The sequence below is a fragment of the Octodon degus genome, unplaced genomic scaffold (assembly GCF_000260255.1).
Source record: "Octodon degus isolate 3935 unplaced genomic scaffold, OctDeg1.0 scaffold00028, whole genome shotgun sequence".
NCBI classification, from domain to species: Eukaryota; Metazoa; Chordata; class Mammalia; order Rodentia; family Octodontidae; genus Octodon; species Octodon degus.
In genome coordinates this window covers 12,567,362-12,580,410 of record NW_004524604.1, presented here as the reverse complement: position 1 = coordinate 12,580,410, position 13,049 = coordinate 12,567,362, and positions in this window count along the sequence as shown.

Sequence of the window (13,049 nt, the reverse complement as noted above, 5' to 3'; positions counted from 1 at the left end):
TCTCCTTTTAGTGTCCTTTAAAGCACAGACTTTGACTGCTCCCAAATACTGAGGTGTTGCTCAGCTGAGGGTGATGCTCACAGCAGAGTCTCTGATCTCCCCAGCCCAGGCAGAGATGGCTGGGAAAGACGTCATGAGCTCCTAGAAGGCATTGTCTTGTGTCTTAAGCTTTTAACATTATTTTGACCATATTTTGTGTTGATTTAACTGTAAATCACATTAACAGAGTTTTGACTGATATGTCAAAGGGTTTAAAAACTGAGTTAAAGTCAATGGAAGAAGTACAGATCTTGTCAGGTCTGACATGTTTAGTCAGGATGATCCAGTCAAGTGTGGAGATGCTGAAGGAGTGGTGCAGGATGGTGCTGAATTTGTGTAAGGTTTGGGGAGTTTTGCTGCACATGAGCAACAGTGAAGATAATTCATGGTTTTTACTGAGTACATTAACCAAGGCAAAAATGCCCCTGTAAAACAATTAATTATATGTTATGCTTTAGATATTTTCTGAAGAATATGATCATACCAGGAAAATCTTAAAATATAGGAGCCATTAGTGAAATACTATACTTCCCTTGCATTGTATTAATGTCTAACAGTAATAAAAGACAGGCATTAATTTTTCTGCTTTTGGAAATGAAATATTCATGAGTCAGAATTTTCACTTGTGAAGCTTTTACTATCAAGTATTTTGTTTTCCCAAAACACTACTATAACAAAATTAATAAGTAAGCAAGAAAAACACAAAATAAAATACACCCTACTATTGGCAATATTTTGGTAGATATTTTCTTTTTATAGTTTTCTATGAATAATATCTGATAGTATATCCTAACGGAAGAAACAGATACTCTCCAAAAAGATATACTACAAAGTATCGGTGGATGATATGATAGAATTTTACTTCTGAGTCAGCAGGGGACTACAGCAGAAAGGTGGAAGCTGTGGGGCTCTGCTCTGAGCCCCTCAGGCCAGTGCCCCATCACCTGCTGCTGGTGTTTCCTGGCCATCCACCTGTGACAGCAAAGAGGATGGCAAGGGAGATGTTTCATGCTTCAGATCACAAGATTTTGAACATTTTTACTACTACTTAGCTGTATTCTCAGATTGGAAAGGGAACAGATTTGATGTACACATAATATTGTTTGCCACGACAAATATGCATGCAAAATGAGGCACAGTACACTTTGCTTTCCATACTGTTTACTTACCTAGTGTCTTTGTTACTTTTCTCATGCTGGGACAAAATACCCAACACTCAGAATTAAACTGAGAAAAGTTTATGTAACTCAGTTTTTAAAAGCTTCACAGGGCTGGTGAGATGGCTCAGTGGTCTAAAGCACCTACTTAGAACAAGCTTAGCAAAGCACAAGGACCGCGGTTCAATCCCCCAGCACCACATGCCAGCCAGCCCCGCCCCCTGGTGGGCTGAGCTGGCCATACACAGACACACACACACAAATAGATAAATAAATAAAATTAAAAAAAAAACAGTATCTAATTAAAAAATCAATAATTTGTTGGCTCTAAGGGAGGTTGGCTTGGCAGAGAACAGTTCATGACAACCACAAGGAAGCAAAAGCAACGAGGGAGAGACAAAACTATTTCTGTCTCTTACATTGTATGCAGGCTACCTGCCCCAGTGAGGGGCATTTGCACCCTTAATCCCAGCATTGGACCATGACTCAGTCACAAATTCTGAATTCATCCAACTCTGAAAATAGCCTGCCACCCATGACAGCATGAAGCTTTGGGGAACATCTAGACACAAACCATAACATTCTGTTCCTGCCCCGCCCAAATCCATTCACGAACCTTTTTACAAAATATATTTGTTCCATCATTAAAAGTTACCAAATTCCTAACAGATTCAACATTGCTGAAAACTTCAAGTCCCAAGTCTCCTCTGAAAGTTAAGGCAAACTCTTTGCTCTGAGCCCTTGTACAAATAAAGAGAAAGTTGAACACTTCCAATATCCAGTGGCACAAGATAGGTGTTTCCATTTCAAAAGTTGCAAACAGAAATACAAAGGAAATGCATGAAGTCTGTAATCTAGCAGGACAAACATTACATCTTACAATTCCATGTGCAGCAACTGAGGCAACCTGGGGTTAGCTGTGAATTCCTTGGGTGGCTCTGACACCATAGCACTTCTGGCGGTTATAGCTCCTATGGCTTTCCTCTTGGGCTGGCTCTGATTTCATCGTGCAGTTTTATTTTTAGATGGTGCATATTTCTGGCTTCTCAAATCTTCTGGGGTCTTTACTGTTTGTTTGGTTTCACATTCAGTTTCACACACTGCCTTCTCAAGAGCACACTGCCCAGCCTCAAGTCCTTCTGAAACCTGAGGGGAACTGTTCCTGACCCTACAACTCTTCCACGTACCTAAAATCAGCACCATATAAATTATACCAATATCTGGTGCAAGCAGGAAAAGCACTTAGGCGTCCGCCTTTCCTGGATGTAGAGGTTAAGCCAATGGATTGCTGAGCACTTTGAATCCAGTTCCCGGGAACAAGTTCTCTAGGCGACTGCCATTCTGGAGCATGGTGCTCTGCAGTCTTCTGCTCAAAGCAAACTCTTTTACTTTTGCAGTTTTGAGGTTGCAGAGGGTGGAGGTCTGGTACTCCTCATGATGCTTTCAGGCTATCTTTTCTAGTGTTCTGTTCCTTTTCAGCAAGCAAGATCTACTTTTCTCTATTTTTGAAGTGCACAACTTTTCTGGGTGTCCTTTCTGGCTAAACTCACCTTCTAAGTCATTCTTCTTGGATCATTGCTCATGGTTCTCAACATGAATGTGAAAGAAAGCCCTCCAACAGTACCCATGACACTGCTTCAACATTAGACTTCCTTGAGCTTCTCTTGGAGGCCCCTGGGAGCTAAAAGAGCTAGGTCCTGGTACTGTGTGGGTGCTGAGAAGAACCAGTATGGGTGTTCTGGCTGTCTTGTGGTGCTGGGGGATTGAACTGCAGTCCCTGTGCTTTACTAAGCTTGTTCTAAGTAGGTGCTTTAGACCACTGAGACATCTCACCAGCCCAAAGAGTATTGCTTTTTTTTTTTTTTGGGCCGAACTGGGGATTGAACTCGGGCCCTTGCGCTTGCCAGGGAAGCGCTTATTCTACTGAGCCATCTCCCCAGCCCCCACTTTATCTTTTTTAGAATCAAAATCACTTCTCAAACAGATTATGCCAGGTCCTAAGACTACATTCCTATAGTAGGGATACACTTCCAATTCTTTTTGAAGGCAGCATTGGTGGCAAGAGAAAGGAGAGAGAAGACAGAGGACGATCTTGTTATTTCTCTAGTTTTCCTTCTTAAAATATTATCTCTGCGCATTTGAACACCCAGTGAAGAAGGAGGGAGAGGAATGAGTTTGAAACTGAGTTGTAAATAATTTGGAATGAGCTGTAATGAAGACAATGGACTATGTTATTTCTGTAAGTTTTTGTGATATTATGACTTTAAATATTTTGCCTTGATTATGAAACTTATTACCCAGCTTGTGAATCCTCTATGCAAGAGAGTGTGTGGGCAATCGTGATGCTCAGGCAGTTCAGTGTGCTTGCCCTTGTGGAAAGTCAGATGAACCGAATCAAATAAAATTAATATTTTCTTTAAAAAATTAGACTGCCTTGAAATGTCAGCATTAATCTGTCTCAGGAAGTCTCCTGACAGAAGCAGAGTGGAGACAAAATTTCTGCCAATCCACAGCACATATTTTCTGGAGTCCAATAGCCAATGAAGTTTTTTTTTTCAAAATTTTATTGATAAACACATAGCAATGAGACAGTTTCAAATCAAATCGGAAGTACAGTTTCAACAAATAATACACTGCATATATTCTTCTTAGTGGTTAATTGCTGTACAAGATGCGGACTTGTGATCCTATTTACAAACAGCATTAGAACAAATCATTCTATTCATCAAGAGAATGCAACTATATATCTATCCTAACCACTTTGAATACACAGATACAAAATGGACATTCATCTGTATACCCCATTTTTTCTAAGTTCCGCTATTGAATATCATAGGTGTGTAAACTCAGCAAAATATTCTAAAAGAGTCCAGTAGCCCATAATAGCATTGGGTCTTCTGTTTAACTGGCAATGTCAGAAATTATTGACCTGAGTCCCCCACAGCTCAACATAACAACATGGCTTTACTTCCTATATTTCGTCTTCATACTTTTCTACTGGATGGTGAAGACCCAGGTAAAGCAGGACCTGTGCAACAAGAGTTGTAGCTTTTGGGTCTGAGAAGGTCAGTGAAATGCCCTCAGGATTTATCCTGAGATCCTGTACCTCAGATTGTAGAACCTTTGTCAGTGTCAGCCATGTGGATGAGTCACGGCCATTGCTTGGCCAATGTGCTCTCTGTGAAAGCCTGAGAAAGTGTCTTCTCCCCATGTGACTCTCCTTAGGCACACTCTACGTCATCGATCACTTTCCTCCTTGGCCCCATAATCTTCTTGATCAGAAAATTTGGGACACTACCGAGGTACATGACGTTACAGTACAAGTTCTCATATGTCCTGAGTCTTTTTTTTTAAAATTTATTTGTTTATTTATTTATTTGTGTGTGGCCAGCTCAGCCCACCAGGGAGCGGGGCTGGCTGGCATGTGGTGCTGGGGGATTGAACCGCAGTCCCTGTGCTTTGCTTAGCTTAGCTTGTCCTAAGTAGGTGCTTTAGACCACTGAGCCATCTCACCAGCTCTGTCCTGAGTCTTAATTGACCTTAGAAGACTAGGGCCAAAATGTTGGCTTTCCTTGTAGCCCTCCTTTTTCTCTCCATTAGAACATTCTTGAGCCTAGGTTTTACCCACAGGGTTTCTATCAGCCTCCTTGTCTTCTGAATTATGATCAGAATGTCCCATACAGTGAAGTTTAAGGCATTCTCACTCTACTGTTTCATCCTACATATCTGAACCTTTCTAATATCTTCCACAAGTCAGTCCCAAAGCCTCCTGAACCACATGGCCAAGTAGGGTCACAGCAACAGACTCACTCCTGGCACCAAATTCTGTGTTAGCTGTTTCTCTTTGCTGGGACAAAATATCTACCACCCAAGGTTGAAGTTGGAAAGATTTATTTAGTGCATAGTTTGTAGAGGTTTCTGTTCATAAATGGCTGGCTTCAAGGCAGGATAGCTTTGCAGAGAAGAGTCATGGTGTCCACAAGGCAGCAAAAGCAAGATGGAAAAGAAAAAAATCTCTCTGTTCCTTTAAGTGTATGCTGGCTACCTGCCCTATGGCAGGAGTAGCACTCACGCTTTAATCCAGCCACTGGACTATGAATCAGTCACAAAGGTGACTCTAATCTCAGTCACTTCTGAAAAGCCTGTTCACCCATGACTTCATGTGGCTTTTGGAGGGACACCTAGACACAAACAGTAGCACTCAGAAATATATCTCATTTTTTTTCCTTTTTGGCTGTATCATCATCATTTGATTGCATCAAATTTATTCAACCTGCCAACCAAATTTCTTCTTTGGACATTACTAGTTTTTATGACTACATGATACATTCTGATCATTGTTTTATATTGGTGTACTAACCTGGCTGTTTCATTAAAAAATTACTTAATTTTTATTTTTTAGCAGTACAATTTTTAAAAATTTTATTAAGAAAAATATCAATGATAGAGTTTCAAAGCTGATTAATAGGACAGCTTCAATAATTAATACCTTGTACATTGTTATCTTCTTAGTGGTTATCCATAGTACAAGATGCAGACAGAATATCCTGTCCAAACGCTATTAGTACAAATCTTTCTTCTCATTGAATTAAGTGAAAGTAGCTGTATAACTATCTTAAATATTCTGCATATACAAATACAAAATGGTCCTTTGTATACCCTTTTTTGTTTAATCCTGTCAGAGACAGGTATTCCATTGCATCTAAATACTATAGGTGCTTGAATTCAGCTAAACAATCCAACACAGTTTAGCAGTCCACAATAGTAGTAGGTTAGCCCCAGAAATTGTTGACTTGAGCCTTTTACAACTCAGCATTTTAATATGGCATTACTTTAGCAGCACAATTTGTAGTAACTAAATCCTACAGACAGCTTTTACACTCATCAAGAGATGATTAGATAAAGGACATGTGATATCTACATATAGTAGAATATTCCTGGGCTGCAAATAATGACATATCTGAGATATTTGTAGGAAAAATGAATGTACATGGAAAATATAATGCTAAGTGAAATAGACTATACACATAAACTTTGCAAAAGAATTATGAAATTTGAGACATCTTGTGAACTTTCTCACTTTTGCTCATAATTTTGATGATCTTTTCAAATAACCAATCATCTTTATGTGCACCTTTAAAAATATAAAGTTATGGTGTAGCTCTGTGGTAGTGCTTGCATAGCATGCCCAGTATCTTGTGGCAGATCCCTAGCACCACACACACATAAATAATAATTGGATATACTCTATAATCACATATGAACTTTATTTAAATATTAATAAATATATTGAATGTATTATTTAAAATTATATTTATGTTTAGCCTGTATCCTAAAAATATACATTTCCTAGGTTTACATTTCTTCCCATGTTTATGTGTATATTCAATAGAAATAAGGCAAAACACAATTCATTAATTCAACTCATATGTTTTTCTATTTTAAAATATACAATTTTTGTTTAATTTAAAATTTTTTATATTAATTTTATTTGATTTTTTCCTCATAATTTTATTGAGAAACAAATAGCAATGAGACAGTTTCAAACCAAATTGGTAGGACAGTTTCAATAATTAACACATTGCATACATTCTTCCTAGTGGTTAATTGCTGTACAAGATGCAGTCATGATATCATATTTACAAACACTGTTAGAACAAATCCCTCTATTCATTAAGAGAATGCAACTATATATCTATCCTAACAATTTTGAATATACAGATACAAAAGGGACATTCATCTGTATCCCTTTTTTTGTTAAGTTTCGTTATTTGAATATTATTGGTGTGCAAACTCAGGAAAATATTCTAAAAGAGTCCAGTAGTCCATAATAGTATTGGGTCTTCTGCTTGACTGGTAATGTCAGAAATTGCTGACCTGAGTCCCCTACAGCTCAACATAACACCATGGATTTACTTCTTATACTTTGTTTTTATACTTTTTTGCTGGATGGTTAAGACCAAGATAAAGGAAGACCTATATAACAAAAAAGGTAACTTTTGTATCTGACAAGGTTAGTTGTAGAATATACAAATTTTAGTAAACATCTTTGACTTTTTCAGAAAATACAACTGCAGAAAAGTTATTTTCAAAAAATGGTGATAAGTTTAATCTTACTAGATACATGTGTTATAGACATATGTATTTATACCTCTATTATATAAATTTATATGAACAAATAAATTGATGCAAGATATGGAGGAATATGAAACTTTTCAGTGTCTGGCATCTCAAAATACAGTCATATTGCAGCTGAAAGAACATCGAATTAATTTTCAAAGCTAAAAATTATATTGTTAAGACTCAAAATAATTGTTATAGGCAACAAACTAATATATCACATGAAAAAAATTTCAAATTTCTATTGAAGTAAAAATTTTTGTGTATTTAATTTGTCTCACAACTTCCTACCCTCAAATTATTTTTAAAGGTTTATTCTTGCCTGAGGCCATTTATTCAATTAATGAATCAAATACACATTGTATATGAGATATAGAATTCACTTTCTTCAAACTTAACAGTAGGCTGGGGAAGATAGACAAGAACACAGATAATTATAATTCAAAATCATTAACATTCTTATATAGGAAAATTTTGAGTATGTTAGAAATGTAAAAAGCATGAATGTAGAATAACTAAGGATTCTAGAAGGAGAAAAGTCAGAAGTTAGATTTCTTTATATTTGTGTTAATTTTAGATCTACATTAATATGATTGTGAGGTTGAATGAAAAGTTTGTGTTTATATCTAACCCTAAAATTTTATGTGATTAAAACTAAATCAAAATAGATGAGCTTGGATCACCTAGATCAAAAAGATCTGAGGGTCTTGAAGTGGCCTGGGAAAATGACAAGGAAGATCAAAGAGTATGGAATGAGGGAGCAACCTGTAGCTGGAGTTGCTTGAGGTGGAAGCCTTTTTCAGAAAGGAGTTTTTGTAAAAGGCTCCAAACAACTGCACTGTAAAATCTATAACTGAAGCAGTTGGAACCGAAACTGGGAAGGGCCTAGAACTGCGAAAGAGTGAGGGCAAAATGAGACACGCCTTGCTCAGGACAATAAAACAAAGGCAGGGACAGTTGCAGCAGATGGGTTTTATATACACAGCCAAACCAGCTGCAGAAAAATCCTGAATGAACAGCACTAGGAAGTGAATATGCATGTATCTGGAGACATGAGAAAATATTTTTAAAAGAATTAATATGCTTAGAATGTTCTAAGCAATGAATTACAGTAATAAAGATTAAAAATATAGACACTCTTAATTATGCTTTCAGATTAGTATCATACCAAAAATACCATGTGTGAAACTCTACATTTTCTGCCTAAAGCAATTATCTTTTGAATTTGGTATATTGCACATTCTTAATTGGAGCTTCTATTTATATATGGACTACTAGGAAATCAGTTTAACTTGGTCTACACATAGTTCAAAAATATTAAAACATTTTCGTAATTTTGAGATATTTCTTCTCTTAATTATAATAGAATATTCTATGTAGTCAATTAATTTTTTCATTATGAATGATGAGATTTTATGAAATTGCTGCCTGGCAAAAGAGTTGCTTTCTTTCTTTGGGTCATTAGAGTCGCAGACATCAATTTAAGAGGAATATAATGTAAATCCTTCCAAATGTTTTTTCTTCAAATTATGTAGCATTGTCTTTTCCTTTTTTTTTTTTCTTCACTGCAAAATATAGCCTGGCAAAAAGTAAGTGTGATCTTAATTGTTAGACTTGTTTATTCCAGGGAGGAACCAACGGAGCACTTACAGTAATTAACATATTTTCTCTGGTCTTCTCATTTTGTTAATGATATCTTATTGAAGACTGTGCAGTAATTACTGCCCACTGAGGTACATATGCTGAAACAAATTAATGGCCAATGACCAATAATGATTATACTTGTAATTATCTATTATGAAGTATAAGCAGAAAAAAAATGAAATTAAAAACAACGTTCTTTGAAGCTAAAATTAAACTGTTTGGATAAACGGCTAAAAATCATATTAAAAGAGAAACAATATTTCTTGTCTTTATGATTTCTATCAGCTTCATATAGTTTACAAGAGAGTTTGATTTTTCAGTTTGTACCTAGTTGAATAGAAAGCATAAGTGTAAATAATAGGAGACATTTTATAGGTTGATTTTATATTTACTTGTAAATATTTGTGGTAATTTAACTTAACATCAGCAACATAACTTGCAGTGATTTCAGGCTTAACAAATTTTCTTTACCAGAAAACCGTATTTCCTTTTGAAAATGAAACATTTCCCCATACTTTAAAAAATCATAATACACTTCCATCCTCAAATCTACTCTTGGGTTTATTGGAATAAGGAATAAATTTTCAACAGTACCACCAAGTACTATGTACTGTGAGACAAAAGCTGGCCATTTACCTATGATATAATTTGATTCTTATATTCAGAAGCTTATGGTTCTTTTGTGGTTTATAATGCCCAATAGCTTGGGGTATACATTTTACACATATAAAGAGACCCATAAACTTCATGTGAGAGTCAGCATAGTGTAGTGTTGGGATTTCTTTGAATGGAATACAAGAGATCTTGGCTCTAAATCTGTGTTATTAATTAGGTGACCTTAGTGTCTGGGGTCCTCAGTATTCTGACCTGAGAAATAGGAGCTTTGTAGTAAATCATGTCCAAAATAACTTATAAACATTACTGTTCTATGATAGTGTTATAATAAAGATCATAGGAAATCAAGTTATTTCTATTATCTCTAGTTAAATTTTTATATGACAACTTACCGAGCTCTTTACATGATTTTAATTATTTGCAGCATAGTCCACAGAGCCTAATTTTCTCACCTGTAATTCTTAGACCTGATTAAATTCTTACAATGGTAAATAAAATAGTATTTTTGTCCACTTTAGTAGAAAATTGTCACTAAAACTTAAGCCTGAAAAAAATAGCTTCAACATGTGACATTTTCAAATAAACTAAAAATATTTAAATAATTATGCTATAGAAACAATATATAATAAAGTATAATTTGATTCATTTTAGTGTCTTGTTTCTTATAACAATTTGAATTCTGATGTGATTTAAATTTTTTTTAAATTTCACAAAAAATGTTTGATAAAGTTATTGAGAGAAAAAAATTTCAAAATACACATATTTGGTTTTGGACTTTATATATACAGCTCCATCATTTTAAATCACTTTGAGTGTTAAATACCTTCATTTCCACAAATAAGTTGACTTGGACACGATAACTGAGGTGACTTACAATAAAGCAATTAAGACTTGATTCTTCATTTTATTCTTTGGACATAGCTATCTCCATGGACTTGTGATTTTGCTGCAGTTAGCTGAATATCATACACAAATCACTTTTCCATATGTGAGAAAATTTGGCTTATGGTGTGAGTAAATTGCCAGATCATTATGGTCTAAAGGATTTTAGTTTATGTATGAAAGCTTCATAATATCTAAAAATAAACTAACATAAGTTGAGAAAATGTTTTATCCACTTTGATTTTTTCAGGACTGGTAAAAACATTACTTAAAAAAGAATAGAAAAATAATAGATAAGGCTTTAGAAATGATACGTATACACAGAATAGCTAAGATGATTGTACTAATAAGTTTTTTTTAGAACTGGTTTTAATTTTTTCCTTTCATTTCATAGGAACTGGACTGTATGCCTGGCTAAACTTGATTTAAATTTCTGACAGTTTTTTTATTTGGCTTCCAGTGATGTTTTAAAAGTGTTCAAACTATTTATACAACATCCTAATGGGCACTACCCAATGGCTTAATTCAAATAATCCGGTGTGCTCCTAAGTAGTTTTGTTCATACCTTCAGATAATTTTAATGTAATAGAACTTTGGCCAGGAGTTTGCTACATTAATCAGTAAGAGTTTTAAAGAAAAAATTAGGTTTTGAAAAGTGGATTTAGAAAATTCTTAGTTCAAATAAATTTAGAAATAACAAAATAGCCACAATAACTGTCCCTTATGATGTGATTCACAATTCTGAATAATCTTGGTAGTCATCTATGAACATATTTATACTCAGCAAAATTAATAACTGAAAGGTATAGAGTTATGTACAGAGAATGTTTGGCTTCCTAGTGTGTTTTACTAATAATTAAGAGTAAATTCTAAATTATGTTAAAATGTGCTTTCATATTGGAATCTTAACAGCTTTAAATGGAAGATTACATGGATAGTATGTTATACACTGCGTCCTGTTCTAACTGCAACAGGAAAAAGAAGAGGCTCTGAGAAAATTATTATGCAGAAGTTTGTTGAAAATAGATGCTCATGCCTTTGTAGCCTTGAAATCATGAAGCATTTTTACTCTTTAAAGTTTGTGTTTTGCTCAAGACCATCTAAGTTATTTAAGATACAAATAAGAAAATTTATCTAATTTTAAAGTCATGCATTTAGAGAAGGAAGACTGTGGGCTCTTTCGCTGTCATTCTTCTCTGCCTGCTAAGCTGTGTCATGAACTCAAGCAGGTAGCTATTCCAAACAGTTGTTTTTCTTCTTATGACATTTTGCCCTTTTCCACTTGAAGCATCACTTAAGTTCTTCCAGAAATCATTCGACACATGTATGTGAGTGTTAGCGATACCCTTTATATGTACATCATGTAAGTTTTCTTAAAATTCATATGGATATTGACAGTTTTAAAAATTACACACCTGAATAACTTACATATGAAAGAAAAAAATCCAAAGGAATGAAATACTTTTTATTTTTTCTCATATTCATAAACATTTTTTCTATATCTTTATTCAGTGATGTGACAATAGAAATTATGGTCGTACGAATATTGTATTTATTATTGATATGCTCTGAAATATTTCAAATCTTTCTTCAGAGGCTGACTAGATCTTGTTTACCAGAGTTTTTCAAGGCATCTGTTCTTAGCCACAGCTGAGAATGTGGCCTATCATGCAGACGGGAAGGATCCACCTAGAATTTGTTGAATTAAGTCCTTGCACCTGGATATAATTGTCCTGCTGCTGTGCTGGGGTTTTCTTAAGCTACTGGTAAAACAAATTAGCTCAATTTAAAATGGCATCCAGTGGAGAAGCAACAACTCACCTCATATAATGTTTTTCAAATAATTATTTTTGTATTGCCAGTTTTACCTCATGAATATTTTCTTGGGGGCTGGGTAAGAACAAAAATGAGCTAATCCAGGGACATGATACAAATTCTACACAAGTTATAGGCTTTGATATTATTGCAGTATAATTAAGATAGGAGTAAATATGCGTTTGTAATTTCAGGTAAGATGGATTCTCCTCTTATCTCCACATACATAAATTCAGATATTTAGCTGTGAAGTACAGTTTAAGATATTCTGTCATGTCTGTGTTCAAATTTAATAAGCAATTGTCACATTTGCCATGATTTTAATGACATAACTTTTTACAAAGAAAATGCATGTAAGAGTCATGACAAACAGGAGGGAAGATTTATTTGTGTTTGTCAGTAGCATTGTGCATCTTATTTGGTTAAGTACTTTTGAGACATTTGCATTTTGCAAATTTTCTGGAAGTTCTATAAATTAACAACTTTAGTGGCTGCTTTTAAGAATGAGTTGGTGCCTATAGGTTTTGGGGGCTAGTAACCACTTATATTTCTCTGTGTATTCATTGCTATCCTCTCAGCTGGGGGGAAGGGAAGCAAAACAATGTGATAAATTTCTGCATTCCTAGAGTTTGCATTTTATCTGTGGAGGAAGAATCTCTCTCTCTCTCTCTCTCTCTCTCTCTCTCTCTCTCTCTCTAATTTCTGTCTCTCTGTCTCCATCTCTTTCTCTCTCACACACACATAACCAGAAAGGAAACAAGTTTAAAAATATTTCAG